This window comes from Thermobia domestica, chromosome 18 (assembly GCF_964235325.1).
Source record: "Thermobia domestica chromosome 18, izTheDome1.hap1.1, whole genome shotgun sequence".
In the NCBI taxonomy this organism is placed as follows: domain Eukaryota; kingdom Metazoa; phylum Arthropoda; class Insecta; order Zygentoma; family Lepismatidae; genus Thermobia; species Thermobia domestica.
In genome coordinates this window covers 40,966,929-40,981,111 of record NC_137471.1, presented here as the reverse complement: position 1 = coordinate 40,981,111, position 14,183 = coordinate 40,966,929, and the positions used below count along the sequence as shown (strand labels likewise).

Genomic DNA, 14,183 nt, shown 5'->3' with positions numbered 1-14,183 from the left:
GCCTAATATAATGAAATGAAGCATGTTATAATGAAATGAAGCCTGATAAATGGAATGAAGCCTAATATAATGGAATGAAGCCTAATATAATGAAATGAAGCCTAATATAATGAAATGAAGCCTAATATAATGAAATGAAGCCTAATATAATGAAATGAAGCCTGATATAATGAAATGAAGCCTGATATAATGAAATGAAGCCTGATGTAATGAAATGAAGCCTAATATAATGAAATGAAGCCTGATATAATGAAATGAAACCTAATAAAATGAATATAGCCTAAATTAAATTAAATTTTTCGATTTTACGTCGTACGGTTGAGCCAGGAAGGGTAAAGGAGACGATGATGATTAGAAATGTATAAAACGGTGGAATAAAGAAAGTGGGAGAACCTCGAAAAATATTCACGCACACGGTGTTTATCCATAACAAAGGCCACATGACGCGAGCTGGTTTGGAAGCAGGGACTTTACACACCAGAGGTGGACGCTCTACCGCTGAGCCTTGACTAAAATACTGTTCAAGTATAAACATATATCATAATATCAGTCGATTAATTACATCGACTTGAACCAGATCACATACTTTAGGATGAATTCTCATGTGCAGTTTCTGAGATAATTGAAGGAAAACATTTGAGACCTAAATGATATATCATTCGTTGTTCATGATAGTTAACAGTTTTAATTTTGCTGGAAGAAAAATTGTTATTTATTTAGACTTATGTGTTATATATGTGACAAAATACTCCCGTTTACTAACAATATTTCCTAACGATGACATGTATACTATTGACGCACACACTACTCGTAACTGTGGGGTTAAAACTTTCTTGATATGAGAACGATTGACTAATTTCTTTTTCTCAACTTTTGAAAAATAGCCTATCAGCTAACGTAGGTTGCTAGTTCCCACGTAAAGTACACAAACAGAAATTAAGCACTGTTCACTCAATATTATCAATACTTGTATTTAATAAAGTTAGCGCCATGCAGTAAACAAGTGCTTGCTCTGAGGTTAGCACTTATGTCACTATTCGGTTCTTTATACTTGGAAATAACAATAATTGTTTTCATAACAATGGTAAGTTTAATAAATCTGGTTACAGGGGCGCCGACTTCAAAGGCTCCAGTGCTCGAGCACCCCCATATATGACGGACTAGCATCCTTCCGTGTTATTTTTTTCTTTCTTTTTTTTTTTTTTTTTAACCCAAGCCTATTATCTTAAATGGTCGCCGTTCGGAATAGTATGAAGAGAACTTAGATTGAAGGTTAGAACCATAGAACTTCCATGATTATGTCACCATACATTCATTCAAAAATTTTCCACTATAAAAACCAATTTTCATGCAAAAATACCTAAAACTATATTTTCAAAAGGGTAAATTTTCACAATTTTGTGAGAAAAGACTCCCGAATCCCCTGCTAAGTTCGAGTGGTATTCCATACCCCGAGATCCCCCGGCTCGTAAACTGTGAAAGTACTCATACTGATTTTCAAAATCCGACGCCCTTGTTTGGTTGTGTAGGGTTGCATAGTATTACCGGTAATTTCTACTTCTTTAATATTGGTTTCAGGAATAACACTTTAGCCGCGCAAACACACAATATGAGAGCTAAAAACATAGGACGCCCATCAGGGGGGGCAAGGGGGGCGCTCGCCCTCCAAGTGGAAATCGTACTTGAGAATATCGAAAGCCCAATAGAATTTTTATAGCAAAATTTGAAACAATATTTGAAACCTTGCTTGTATTTGCCCCCCCCCTTGGAAACCACAACATGGGCGCCCTTGAGTGCTACCCATCCTTATTTTCCCCTTCGAAAATGTTGCCCAAAATGTGTGCATTACTCACAACAAAATACGGTTGTTACTGTATATAAATGACAATTCGGCATGCAATTTAAGGATACTACAATATGTATAATACTAACAGTATTCGTGAATTAGATATAAGCAAACTAAATAAGACGTATTTATTATTAAATACTATAATTAATATGATAATTTAGAAATGATGAAAAAAAAGAGTTGTGTCAGGAGTGGGATTCGAACCCACGCCCGGAAGACCGGACTGCGACCTGAACGCAGCGCCTTGGACCGCTCGGCCATCCTGACTTGCCACGCAAGCATTCATAGAAAGCTATTTCTCGCGTAGATGTACTCTGGGCTCGGCCTTGAGCTGTATTGCGTTGTAATTCGAAGTTTTTTTTATATGTTTGCTCTCATGCTCTGCTCTTCTATAATTTTTCATCAGACTCATTATAAGCTGATCCCTTATAATGAGAAATGATATTAAAAAAAAAAAAAGTATCGTGAATTGAAGTATCGTTTCTTTCCGAGGTATGAACGAAAGTAAAAGCACGGTAAAAGATACAAGAATTTAAAAACACACCGCTGAATGTTTTTTAAACTTTACTAATATCCTGCCTACTCTAGAAGGAACTGCCGTAATTATTATTTTGTCATATAGTGTTGATAGAAAGTAAATAGAGGTACATAACTTAAAATAATCGATGGCAAAGTAGCTGCAGTTATTGAAAATAATATGATAGACTTAAGATTTTATTCATGATAATTATGTCGTATTTAATGTTGCCCAGGAAACTGGACGAGAAAAGAAATAAAGTTTTTGCATAAATTTTTCTCCAATTATCAGCTCGTTTCGATCCTCGAACCTTTTCTCCTATCCTCCCAGATATTAGGTATACCGGTACTGATGTATCGCCGGATCACACGAAAATCGAAAGAGGAAACTAATTAGTTTCTCCCCCAAAGTACTAGGTAGTGACTAGTGATGGATAAATTCCCGTGAAAATATTTTCCGGGAATGTTCCCTGGGAAGATTCCCGAAAATGGGAATATTCCGGGAATTTATGTACAAACATAAAGAAAATTGCATTCTATTACTATATTGTGATTTCAAAATAAAATCCGTTTTTATCATAGTATACTTATTACCAGTAGCGTCATTTCAGATTTGGCTTGGGGGGGGGGAAGGGTTAAGACCTCTTGATATAAGTAAAATTTTGCGTTTTTCACTGACCTACTACTATTCTATTAATCATATCTATATAAATCTCAAACTCAGGGGGGTAAATGCCCTTTCCTGCCCCCGTAAATGACGCCCCTGCTTATTACTCTTGTCTCTCGAGTATTCTTTAAAATGTATACTCTGAACGGTATTATTTTATTTTATTATCATTTTATTCTATTTACAGACTAAGCACGAATGTGTTTACTTACAATATGTTTTATGCGAGTAAATATGTAGAAAAAAACCTCATATAGAAAGTCCACATAGGCCTACCTGTACAACGCTAAAACAGTTTAAATGTATATGTAAGTTGATTTTCTAGACTTGACCCTACCGCTAAAATTATAATTATAGCTATTAAATTTTTAAATGTTATATACAAATTAGGTTGGTAACTACTAGTGCTGTTGAATTTTTGTGACATTTGCGGTTTTCGGTTTTTGAGAAAACCGATTTTCTGAAAACCGAAACCGCAAATGCGGTTTTCAAAACCGAAACCGCAAATGCGGTTTTCAAAACCGAAACCGCAAATGCGGTTTTCAAAACCGAAACCGCAAATGCGGTTTTCAAAACCGAAACCGCAGATGCGGTTTTCAAAACCGAAACCGCAGATGCGGTTTTCAAAACCGAAACCGCAAAAGCGGTTTTCAAAACCGAAACCGCAAAAGCGGTTTTCAAAACCGAAACCGCAAAAGCGGTTTTCAAAACCGAAACCGCAAAAGCGGTTTTCAAAACCGAAACCGCAAAAGCGGTTTTCGAAACCGAAACCGCAAATGCGGTTTTCAAAACCGAAACTGCAAAAGTGGTTTTCAAAACCGAAACCGCAAAAGCGGTTTTCGAAACTGAAACCGAAAAAGCTCTTTTCGAAAGCGAAAGCCGCCCGAAACCGTGTTTGCGGTTTTATAAGGGATTGTCCTTTTCAAAGCAGAAACAATGTTTGCTGTTTTTAATTACACCTTTTAAGAATTGTGAAAGCATCTATCGATCGAGACAAATGTATTGATTTATATGTGTGTTTTAACTTTTTTTATTTGCTGCAAGACTATTATGGTAATATGTGCAGCACAGTGCGAAAGGGATAGTTCGATGGTTGTAAAAGTCACAGCTAAATTAGGGTGACAAATACTGACGTTCGATCCTTAGCTTTTTTTTTTTTTAGTTATTTCTTTGACGACACTTTCAATGTACTTTTCGGCTGCAGGGAAGCAAACTGGACCCCACTTGATTTACATATATGTTGTAAATTAAACCACCAGGAACACGAATCTGAAGGAATTTTGACATTTCGAATGTAGGAACTCGAGATATTCGAACATAAATTGACCATGGAAGCAAACTGGGCCCCACCTGATTTTTATATATTTTGTAAAGTAGACCACAAGGAACACGTATCTGAAGGAATTTTGACATTCCGAATTTCGGAACTCGAGATATTCGAACATCAAGTGAAAACGGAAGCAAACTAGACCCCAACTGATTTTTATATATTTTGTAAACTAAACCACGAGAAACACGAATCTGAAGGAATTTTGACATTCCGAATTTCGGAACTCGAGATATTCGAACATAAAGTAACCAGGAAGCAAAAAGGACACTATTTGATTTTTATATATTTTGTAAACTGGACCAAAATTAGCAATTATCTGAACGAATTTTGACATTCCGATTTCCCGATCTCGAGATACTAGAACTTATACAGTAGTTTTATGTAATATGTATAAAAGTAACGAAGAAAGTTCTGTCGCTTTTTGACCTATCACTTAGAGCATCGATATGTCACCTAAGACGTATCTGGAAGATCAAAAATAGTACCCATCAGTATCAATGACCTTCTGCCAACGTTCGGGATGGGCATGGATTCCTTCGCGGTAGAACTTGGTTTGCCGTGAAGCGAAGAAGGTATCAAGTGCATTTAGCACCTCTACTACGGAGTTGAACTGGAGTCCTCTAAAGTGAGTGTCCAAGGAAAGGAACAGGTGATAACCGGACGGTATAATGTCCGGACAGTATGGCGGATGTAATAGTGTTTCCCATCCAAGGTGTAGGATGGTGTTCCGGCTCATTCTAGCTATGTGGGGCATAGCGTTGTCCCGTAATGGGGGAACCCCTTAGCGATTGAGAAGTGTTGGCTCCAGGGTTTTGAGTTTTTCTTGAACACGGCTCATCTGCTGACAGTAGACAGTTGCATTGATGTTCTTCTCTGACCGCCCGGTAGCAGTTCCCGATGCACGATGTCATGAGCAGTCCACCAAACACACAGGAGGACTTTCTGTTGCATTGCTGATTTCAGCTGTTTTGGAACCGGTTCATGGGATTTTAACCAATGATGACGGCGCCGTGGAGCTTCGTACAGGACCCAGTTCTCATCACATGTCAACATCCTGTCCAGAAATGGCTCCTTCCTCAGACGAGACAGCAAAGAATCACAAGTGTCAGCACGCGTAGCCTTCTGGCCCGGAAACAAATCATCTGGGACACATAGACCCAACTTGTAGTGCTTCCCAAATTGATGGAGGTGCTGGCGAATGGTTTCTCGACTAACATTGAATGTTAGCACCAGTTCCTCATATGTCTGTTCGGCTCAATTGCTACCTGAAGATCCTCACTTTGTACATGTGTTGGTCTTCCGGCACGTGTGGTGCGTCTTTCGTAAGTGTTTCGTCACCGTTCTTAAACTTGCTAAACCACCCTTGCACTGTCTGCGTAATCACGACACCCTCACCAAAGGCCTGAGGTATCTTCCGCCCCGCTACAGTGGCGTTTGATCCAAGTTGGAACTCGTACAGCATACACGCCCCTATGACGCTCTGTGGAGGTTCCATATTCACTCCGTCCTTACATACATTTACGGTGTAACTGAACTTCCACAACCAGGTAGAATGTCGGATATACCCACACCAACAACTGACCTTCGCCTTATCTCCATTCGCATTCAACTCACGGTATGAGGGTCAATTTTACACAGAACTCCACAAAAACCGACAGAACTTTCTTGGTTACCTTTATATATCTCACAGGACATAATATGTTTCGTATAGAGAATATTGTGTTTTTTTCATATAGCGTCTATATTAAACTTTAAGTTTTAATATCTCGAGTTCCGGAGGTCGGAATGTCAAAACGCCTTCAGATTCGTGTTCCTCGTGATCAAGTTTACAAAATATATAAAAATCAGGGGAGGTCCAATTTGCTTCTCTGCATCCTACTTTTCAAACGAAACAGTTTTCCAGAGTGTACATTTTGCTTCAAACTCAGTTCTGCCCTGGCTAAGAAACGTAAATTCGCTTCTATAAGAGTCTTTAAAGTTACACTTGAAATTGCCGTTCGGCATTCTTGTAGCTTGTGAAGGCATGAATAATTCAAGTATGTTTGTTACAACATCTACAAACGAATATTCATTCGTATAGAACCTCCAATACATTACATAGAAAACACATGAACTATACAAAGAAAACCATTGTGCATTAGAGCAGATCTCTTATTAGCAAATGATTCTGCACACGCGCACTGCTCAGACAGTCCAGAGCCTGAGCCTGAGCGCGAGTCCAAATTTAACTCAATCGCGATTGAGATTGTCAAAGGTGTAGCGGTTTACGTTGAATATACCATACCAACACTTTATCAACTAAGTCCTCTTAGATTTTTCTCCAATCCCAAAAAGAGGGTGGTTTCTCGTGATTAAGATATGTTTAAGCGGGGGACGAATATATAACCTGAAAATCGGGTGGTACCCGCTAAAATAGGGTAATAAGCCAACACTCAATAGAAATAAGGTATATCCATATTTAAGATCACTACACATGCAACTCACGAAATTCAATTTGAAATATCATCCACTTAGACTAACATCTTTTATATTATTATTACTCTTTCCCCATATTTTTAAAAAAGTACTGCCACTCTTTCTTTTGGCACAAAGTTAACAAAAAGGCACCACCTCCCTTTCTTAATATAAAGAAAGAGAGAGAGAGAGAAAAAAAGAAAGAAAATCTCTATCGCAATACACAATTTTATTGTTGATTTGTTGCTACTCCGATAAATGTGAATGTTGTGGTTTTGCATGTGTCGACTGGCTTCTTATCGCAAGTCCCAGACACCTGCAATAGTTTATACTAGACGGAAACACCGATCATATTTTATTCTGTATCTTTTTACTTCCCAATAACGATAGCCGTGCCTCTTTGAGAAATTGCAACTTATATATTTATATAGAATTTCCCTACACTTTAGGACATTTTAAGAAAAAATACCTTCTTTTCCTTCTGCAAATTTTGATCATTTTTCCCTACGCCGCCGAGGGAAATTTCCCTCCATCTGGCAACTGTAAGCCGGTGTGGGGAAAGATTCTTTGCTGTTTTCTCGTCGTTACTTGATATTAGTGCTGTAGAATTTTTGTGACATTTGCGGTTTTCGGTTTTCAGAAAACCGATTTTCTGAAAACCGAAAACCGCAAATGCGGTTTTCGAAACCGAAACCGCAAAAGCGGTTTTCGAAACCGAAACCGCAAATGCGGTTTTCAAAACCGACATTTCGGTTTTATGAAATTTCACTTTTTTCAAAAACCGGTTTTCGGTTTTCTCAAAAACCGATTTCGACAGCACTAGTAACTACCATAAAACATACGTAGTCTCTCGAAAAATTCGTAAGGTTGCCACTGTATGGGATGGCAATATACCAGTACAGAATGTTGTTTTGAGGTACACTGTGCTTTGTTACTGCGTTCTTACTGATCACTATTAAATTACTAATTTAAGAAGATAGTCTGTTTCGAACAATATACAAGGAGTTACAATAATTCGCCAATAAAGCTTGACACGCGTAAAAAGAAGCAAACAAATCCTAATTAACACAGGTCCGGAAACACCGGTACTAATGAAACATCTTGAGAAACAACTCTAATTTTGATATGTAAACGTTACATTTTAAAAGTATATGTATTTACGACTACACATACTTCTTTATTCAATATTTGATTCTTTCTTAGAAAGCGAAATTCGAATCAGAGACAACAGACAGACCGACATTTATTACTAACGATGGTTCGGGAAGTATTGATAGTACTTCGCCTCCATCTCTACAGAATTACTAGATTACTTACAAATTGGTTCCTTTTCATCACTTATAAAGTAGTACTATGCTACTTTCTAGTGCAAATGGAAATGGATTTTTTTAAAAGTCATATTATTAATTAGTTATTTAACGTAAAGTCAACGAATTTCAATTTTTAAACCTCCAAATTATTTAAAATCTAGAAGTAAATGATAATAAATGAAAATAAAGTTATTAGTCATATGATTCTTATAATTTGGAAAATAAAATAAAGAAATAGAAATAAATTCCTTCCCGGGAATTTATATGCCAGGAAAAAACCCGGGAATATTCCCATTTTTAATTTTCCTTCCCACCGGAAATATTCCCACTGTCCATCACTAGCTGTGACCCTGGCTCACTTGGTAGCGATATTACTCGAAATACAGTGTAGACGTATGGCATTAAAAGTAGTGCATAAAGCACGAACCAACTTGTGCTAGATGGCCGCTAAAAAGCACGAATGCTATCTAACCGAGACACGGCAAGAGCTAAACAGGGGGCCGATCGGCAGCGAGCGTTAAGGAGCGCCAAAATCTTTAGCTACGGCTTTGGTGTAGTGCTACAAGTTTTGATAGGTATACACTCAAGTTCTAACTCTAGATTTGAGCAGTGGAACCGCGGTGGCTCAGTAGTGGAACGTTCACTTCTGGTGTATGGGGTCCTTAGTTCGATCCCAGCTCGCGCCAAGTGAACTTTGTGGTGTACAAACACCATGTGCGTGGGTTTTCTCGTGGTTCTCCGTTTCCTCCCACTTTCTTTATTCCACCATTTCATTCATTTCTCATCATCATCGTCTCCTTTCGCTTAGTCGACATAATCGTGGGACGTAAAACTTAAAGATTTCATTTCATTTTCTAGATTTGAGAAGTATCCTACATCCAATATTTTTATCTATGCCAATGGAATTTTTTTCTTAAGCCTATATATAATGAACAATTGAGTTGTCATTGAATAGCAGGAAATAATCAACAACTCTGACCGTGCAGCATATTTTGCTGAGTATGAAATTCTAGGAACAAGGAAATTGTCAACACGTGTGACCTTCACAGAATTTTGCATAACAATAGAGCTTATCCTCATACAGTGTATTACACTAAATAACAGTATAGTATGTGTAAATGTATAGTTCTGGTAGAAATAAAACTGACTATTCACTTCCATATTAATCACAAAATTCTTGCTGCCTATACACAGGAATACCTTTCATAACGCGATTGATTTGTTGCAAGAATCTCCCGCACTATTTTTTCTACGCAATATTCCGTTGTTCGAGGTTTATCGATTCAATAAACAAGTAGAAAATTAGAAGAAATTGAAAATTTGACTTTTCCGAAGAACTTGATTTCGAAAAAAAAAAATGCTTACAAAGAACAGACATGAACGTGTCATCCAGACATCCGAATCAAGCCTAGTCCATTCGATAAACACAAAGATATGTTCATCCACAAAAAATTAGGTGTCACGGAACAATATGCGTGATAACTATTGAAACGCTTGCTTCATTTTTACAGAGAATATGGTACAAATCTTGATATCAGAATAATTATTGAGTTTATATTTTTAATATTAGGGCTATATTCTCTTTACAGTTCAGGTCATAAGTTCGCTTTTGTATGTACAGAGCGTATTGGTATACAACCTTTCCCCTCATACCTATTCCGTCCATCAAAACAAAACTTAATACTCTCATTTCTTATCCCCTATAGTACAGGGTGCGGCACGTAAAACCGGCCCGTAAAGTGAACACATAAAATGAAATGTAATGTATTGAATATGATTAACTACAACACATAAATGAAATGTAATGTATTGAATATGACTACTCACCTTCACAGCAGGTGCTGAAAGTGTCCTCCGCCCACTTCAACACACATGTGAGCACGGTTGAGGAGATTCATATATACCCTTGTCAGTTCTTGTGTTGTAATGCTATTGGTGACATCCTGGATCCTGGTCTTGAGTTCTTCAATTGTGTGTGGATTTGTTTCGTATACTCTTCCCTTTAACAGTCCCCATAAGTAAAAGTCACACGTGGACAAGTCTGGTGACCGAGGAGGCTACAAGCCTTTGCTGATTGTCCTCTCTGGTGTAAATATCTCATGCACAAGGGACAATGATGCAGCTGATGTGTGGCATGTTGCACCGCCCTGTTGAAAGTAACATAACTGACGCTCCTCTTCGGTCAAGTGTGTATAAAACTCCTCCAGGATTCCCATATACACGTCACTGTTCACTGTCGTCTCAAAGAATATGGGCCCAATAACGCGTGTGGCGGAAATGGCACACCAAACACCAATCTTCTCATCATGCAAGGGTACCTGGTGGATTGCGTGTGGATTTTCTGTCGACCAATACCAGTTGTTTTGGGAATTTACGTACCCAGACAGGTGGAACCACGCCTCGTCACTCATGATGAGCATTAGTGGATCCAAGAAACCACTGGCAACATTGCTCAACAGCCATGAACAGAAATGCACCCTCTTCTGCAGGTCAGGCTCCTTCAGTTCTTGCACAACACTTATCCGCTTACTTATTCAACTGGTTTCGACAAGTTTCACTGGCTGCGGCTGCACGTGACTGCTGCAGGTCACGTAAGTCGACCCGACCTCGACACGCCATCTCTTGGTAGAAAGGTAGATTATTTAAGTGTTGCCAAAAACACAATATACCAGAATATTACGACGGGCCGGTTTTACGTGCCGCACCCTGTATTTTTCGAGATACATTTGGATTGGGTACTTTTTCCCGGGGGCCACTCCAGAGGGGGCCAAAAGTTATAGAGGGATTTATGGAGAGAATTTTCCCTACATTCTCCTATTTTTTTCAGTTCAAGTACGATATGGGCGTCAATACGTAGCACCTCTGGAAAGCTTGTTTTATGCTGAGGAGAATGAACTATAAACCATGACTTTCCAATGAACAGTGTAGAACCAATAGCTATTTCACTGCGAGTCTACGATTTTTTTTATACTAACAGGGCTAATGGGCCTCAGGGGCTTACTCCATTGTCCATAGCACCTAATTTTTTGTGCACGAACATATCTTTGTTATGTTTATCTAATGGACTAGGTTTGACTCGGATGTCCGGATGACACGTTCATATCCATTACTTGTTAGAAAGGTATCAGAAACAATTACATAGATGGCTTTCGAATTGATAAAGAGACCATAATACCATCGCTAGCGGATCCAGAAGGATCATTTGGGGGGGGGGGAGCGGTTCGCTTCCTGAAAGATGATCGTACCCTCATGGTGACCATAATTTTTCTTTGCAAGAATCAGACGCTTATGAATGCGGGACTGGACGGGGGGTGGGTGCAAACCTGATTCCCAGATTCCATTTTGGTACCCGAATTTTTTTTTTTTTTTTTTTTTAATGAAAGTATATTCTTTCTGTAGATTTAAATTAAATACGCACTTTCGTTTCGGAGGCATGGCGGTGTCATGATTCACTAGTCACCGCACTGTATCAATGCGCTGTCTTGCACAGTATTTGCACAAAAGAAAATACTGTATTGACGATGACATTCATTTTAACGAAAGAGTGTACAATTTGCTCTAATCATTTATATTTTGAGTAACAATTGCGGGACAACAGATGGAAAAAAAAAAGAGACTCGATCTACGCAAAAATAAATAACAAAAATATACATGAATAAAGAATAATACAAAATGTCAACAAATAACAAAAGACATGACGATATTTCTATGTAAATTTCTTGGTATAATAAAATAATACAATAATTAATTATAAACTGATGTTTAATAGTCACACATTGTTCCAACTGAACCAAAATATAGGGAATCAATCTTTACATATTGCTTTCATTTCTGTTTACATCAGATATAATTCAGCAAATTGAAAATTTAAAAAAAAAAAAAATCAAACTGAACTCCAAGGATGCTTAGTGGTTCCGTGATTATTCCCCATGGTAGTGATTGACGAAACATGCATTTCGTGGCTTTCCCCCGAAATAAGAATGTTATGGTTTTTGCCTTAAAAGAACTAGCTTGCGCACTTAAGGACACAGATCGAGTACAGGAGAATGAAATGGATACACTTCCTAATACATAATACTAACCCTCACTGCATTTAAACCTTGTACTGTACTACTAACAGTAACCCAGAGCGACGGTTTGAAGTTAAACTACAGCAGTAACATATAAAGAAATGAATTGTGGATATAAATCCTATATAAATATAATATATCCCAGGTACTCCTTAACCATATAAATCACTACGAAGGCAAATGCATAATTTATTCAATAAACTATTGCAAATAATGTAATAACAAAAATATCAATGCTAAACTTTCTCTTACACTAACTCAACAGAAATTTTGTCAGATCTAGCGCTAAATGTGTATAAATTTGACATGAATTAAAATATGAATTACAATTATATAGAATCACAATATAAGCCATTATAGTGATAAATAGTAAAAAACAAAATGAAGGAAACAAGATCTGAAATGTAAAACCAAAGTGATGTTTTCGTTCATTACTGCACACAAACTGTATTTCCTTTAACATTCCGACTGGCGATAGTATTCGACAATATCAGATATTTGAAAAAATGCAAATTAAAATTTAATTTTGAAAAATTCTCACCTTTAAACGAAATCACCAATGGAGAATAAAGTACAAAAACAAACTTGTTGTTTTTCTTTAATCTCAGATATAATAAGGTTTGATCTAATTACTAACATGCTTGCCTTTGGTGCGAGTGATCCCGGGTTCGATTCCCGGTGGGGGTACAGTTGAACGAAAAAAGTGGTTCGGATTCCATTATAATCAGAAGGTCAAAGTCTCCTTTAGCCGTCCTGGCACAACCATGGGACGTTAAACAAACAAATATCATAGGCATTGTTTATTAAAAATATAAAATACTAGTCTATATACCGGTACACATTTTTTACGATTGTTATTGTGTTCTTTTGTTTCAGTTAAATATTTAAAAAAGCAATTTCAAAAACTTTTTCGAGTTCGTTCGTCTTTCTTGATTTTGTTTGCGAGTCAGATACATAGAAAGAGTTCAACGTTAGACTCATACTCATGATTTTTGGGGAATACCCACGAATTGAAAATAATTACGGGCCAAAACCACGATGGGCAGAAACCACACAACGGCCTTAGCCACTTTGCAGTCCATCTCTATGAAAGTTACAACACAAACTCAAATCTACGTCCTTTCTTGTTCCTGGAGATCTGTCGATGACACGATCGTAATCTACGTTTGTCTCGGTGCGTATATAGTAATGCCAGGTCGCTAAGTCGATCTGCACCATCCGAGATCGTAGCCATGTCTTTAACCTTTTTAATGTTGAAAATGTTCTTTCGGATGATGCTCTGTATACGGTATTTTGTCCGAATAACCACTATTGCAGTGTAAATGAGTATGTAAAAATTGTAATTAAGTATGTATGTAAAAAAAAAAAAAAAAAAAAAGCATTAGACCAGGTTAGTACTAGGAAATTGGCTCTGTTAGGTAACTTCTTAAATGCAGTTCCTAGAAACATGGTATAATTTACCTATGCTTACAACAATAAAATTATATTATACTAACCTTCGCCTAGGTAGAGCTTCGCCCCCAGATTGCCAATTTGCTCTACATACGGCCTCGCACGATATAGCGAATGCCCCTACATGCTATTGTGGCACAATATTTCGCGTTCTTCCTTTCGTCTCATTTAGAATATAGAATTGAGCTATCCAGTTATTTCTGTCAATCCAGTTTCTTTCTGACTTTGTACACAATTTGTTATTCTTTTTACGATATTTACTTACGGAAAAGGACAGAAATAGAGAAAATTTAATTGAATCGCTCAGTGGCGTATTTACAATTTTGTTTCAGGGAGGGCTTTGCTAACTTTCGGGGGGGGGATTTGCGTGAAAATGCGAAAATTCTGCAAGATATTTCATATACTTTACTATAGTAAGTAAGATTTCGGGGGGCTTAAGACCGGAAGCCCCCTCTAAATACGCCACTGGAATCGGTGAATGGAAAACCACTACTAGTCCACAAAACGCATTTGGAGATATTTGAAGAAAGAAGTT

At 37.6% G+C, this 14,183-nt stretch overlaps 1 non-coding gene across 1 annotated transcript; it reads right to left on the bottom strand.

The window, feature by feature from the left end:
- Positions 1-2,032: 2,032 nt before the first annotated feature.
- Positions 2,033-2,116, bottom strand: TRNAL-CAG (transfer RNA leucine (anticodon CAG)). Its single transcript has one exon. It is a non-coding gene; the product is annotated as a tRNA-Leu (tRNA).
- Positions 2,117-14,183: the final 12,067 nt, after the last annotated feature.